Consider the following 3193-nt stretch of genomic DNA (forward strand, 5'->3'; position numbering starts at 1 on the left):
CGTGGGGCGTCGGGTCCTGAGTTTTCCCCGTGCTTCCTATGGTTTTCGGCCCTCGAAAAACCCAATTCGCCCCGGTTCGAAAAAGCGGCACTTAGAAGAAATTTCGAAAAAGTGCGCTCACTTGGAAGCCGTGTTCCTATGTATGTGCCGGGAGTGTCGCACACAACCCACACAAACTCGACCAAACATGCTCTCTGGCCCATGTTGCGCAGCATCCCGGTAAACTCGGCCAAACATGCTCTCTGGCCCATGTTGCGCAGCATCCCGGTAAACTCGAACCAAACATGCTCTCTGGCCCATGTTGCGCAGCATCCCGGTAAACCTCCGCCGCGGTTCTCGGGACCGGGGCCGAGCGCGAGCGCCTATTTTCGGGTAAATTGTGACGACTTTTGACGGGCCGTATCTCGGTCATTTCTCCACCTTTTCGGGTGGAACCAACGGTGTCGCGTTGCCCCGGTCCCCGCCGAGGGCCCTGGGACGTCGGGTCCCGAATTTTCCCCGTGCTTCCTATGGTTTTCGGCCGTGGGAAAACCCTATTCGCCCCGGTTCTCGGGACCCCGGCCGAGCGCCGACCTCTGCCCGAGCGCGAGCGCCTATTTTCGGGGTAAATTGTGACGACTTCCACGGGTCATATCTCGGTCATTTCTCCACCTTTTCGCATGGAACCAGCGGCGTTCCACTCCTCTGGCCCCTGCGCAGAGCCCTGCGTTGTGACATTTTGATAAAAGCATCACCCTGGGTGGCCCTGGGAGGCGTACCTATTTTTTTGGCATAAAGAGGGGCGATTTAAAACGGGCCGTATCTCCGTCACTCCTGCACCTTTTCGCATGGGATGAACGGCGTTCCACTCCTCTGGACCCTGTGCAGAGCCCTGCCTTGTAACATTTTGATAAAATCACGTTTTTAGCCATTCTCCCGTCGGTGGCCCTGGGAGGCGTACCTATTTTTTTGGCTTAAAGAGGGGCGATTTACAACGGGCCGTATTTCGGTCACTCCTGCACCTTTTCGCATGGGATGAACGGCGTTCCACTCCTCTGGACCCTGTGCAGAGCCCTGCCTTGTAACATTTTGATAAAATCACGTTTTTAGCCATTCTCCCGTCGGTGGCCCTGGGAGGCGTACCTATTTTTTTGGCTTAAAGAGGGGCGATTTACAACGGGCCGTATTTCGGTCACTCCTGCACCTTTTCGCATGGGATGAACGGCGTTCCACTCCTCTGGACCCTGTGCAGAGCCCTGCCTTGTAACATTTTGATAAAATCACGTTTTTAGCCATTCTCCCGTCGGTGGCTCCTCTGGCTCTCTGCTCCCCCAGCCTGGGCTCCTCACCTTGGGCCACAGCCCCCTGCTCACAGAGCCCCCTGCTCCTCTGGCTCTCTGCTCCCCCAGCCTGGGCTCCTCACCTTGGGCCACAGCCCCCTGCTCCTCTGGCTCTCTGCTCCCCCAGCCTGGGCTCCTCACCTTGGGCCACAGCCCCCTGCTCCTCTGGCTCTCTGCTCCCCCAGCCTGGGCTCCTCACCTTGGGCCACAGCCCCCTGCTCACAGAGCCCCCTGCTCCTCTGGCTCTCTGCTCCCCCAGCCTGGGCTCCTCACCTTGGGCCACAGCCCCCTGCTCCTCTGGCTCTCTGCTCCCCCAGCCTGGGCTCCTCACCTTGGGCCACAGCCCCCTGCTCCTCTGGCTCTCTGCTCCCCCAGCCTGGGCTCCTCACCTTGGGCCACAGCCCCCTGCTTCTCTGGCTCTCTGCTCCCACAGCCTGAGCTCCTCACCTTGGGCCACAGCCCCCTGCTCCTCTGGCTCTCTGCTCCCCCAGCCTGGGCTCCTCACCTTGGGCCACAGCCCCCTGCTCCTCTGGCTCTCTGCTCCCCCAGCCTGGGCTCCTCACCTTGGGCCACAGCCCCCTGCTCCTCTGGCTCTCTGCTCCCCCAGCCTGAGCTCCTCACCTTGGGCCACAGCCCCCTGCTCCTCCGGCTCTCTGCTCCCCCAGCCTGAGCTCCTCACCCCGGGCCCCTGTCACAGGGCTCCGGGACCCAGCACTTTTGCCAAAACACACATTAAATGCACAATTAAGCCCACGTTAGTGGGCTTATGGCTGCAGTTGCTTGACCCTTCCGCCCAGCTTTAAAATCTTCCGTGCCCCTGGTCACCAAAGCGGCCTTCTGCCCCTGGTCACCAAAGCGGCCTCGTGCCCCTGGTCACCAAAGCGGCCTCGTGCCCCTGGTCACCAAAGCGGCCTCGTGCCCCTGGTCACCAAAGCGGCCTCGTGCCCCTGGTAACCAAAGCGGCCTCGTGCCCCTGGTAGCCAAGGGCACTTAGAGTAAATTTTGAAAAGTTGGCACTTAGAAGAAATTTCAGATTCGCGCCCCTGGTAGCCAAGGGCACTTAGAGTAAATTTTGAAAAGTTGGCACTTAGAGTAAATTTTGAAAAGTTGGCACTTAGAAGAAATTTCAGATTCGCGCCCCTGGTAGCCAAGGGCACTTAGAGTAAATTTTGAAAAAGTTGGCACTTAGAAGAAATTTCAGATTCGCGCCCCTGGTAGCCAAGGGCACTTAGAGTAAATTTTGAAAAGTTGGCACTTAGAGTAAATTTTGAAAAGTTGGCACTTAGAAGAAATTTCAGATTCTCGCCTCGTGCCCCTGGTAGCCAAGGGCACTTAGAGTAAATTTTGAAAAGTTGGCACTTAGAAGAAATTTCAGATTCGCGCCCCTGGTAGCCAAGGGCACTTAGAGTAAATTTTGAAAAGTTGGCACTTAGAGTAAATTTTGAAAAGTTGGCACTTAGAAGAAATTTCAGATTCTCGCCTCGTGCCCCTGGTAGCCAAGGGCACTTAGAGTAAATTTTGAAAAGTTGGCACTTAGAAGAAATTTCAGATTCTCGCCTCGTGCCCCTGGTAGCCAAGGGCACTTAGAGTAGATTTTGAAAAGTTGGCACTTAGAGTAAATTTTGAAAAGTTGGCACTTTGAAGAAATTTCAGATTCGTGCCCCTGGTAGCCAAGGGCTATGGTCCGGGGGGGGGGGGGGGAGGGAGTCGGGGCCGACCCGACAAAAGCTTGGATCGAGGGCTGACTTTCAATAGATCGCAGCGAGGGAGCTGCTCTGCTACGCACGAAACCCGGACCCAGAATCAGGTCGTCTGCGAGTGATTTAGCACCAGGTTCTCCACAAACATGCGTTCCGATGAAGGAGAGGGGCGAC

Source organism: Solea solea, unplaced genomic scaffold, assembly GCF_958295425.1.
Source record: "Solea solea unplaced genomic scaffold, fSolSol10.1 scaffold_125, whole genome shotgun sequence".
Classification (NCBI taxonomy): Eukaryota; Metazoa; Chordata; class Actinopteri; order Pleuronectiformes; family Soleidae; genus Solea; species Solea solea.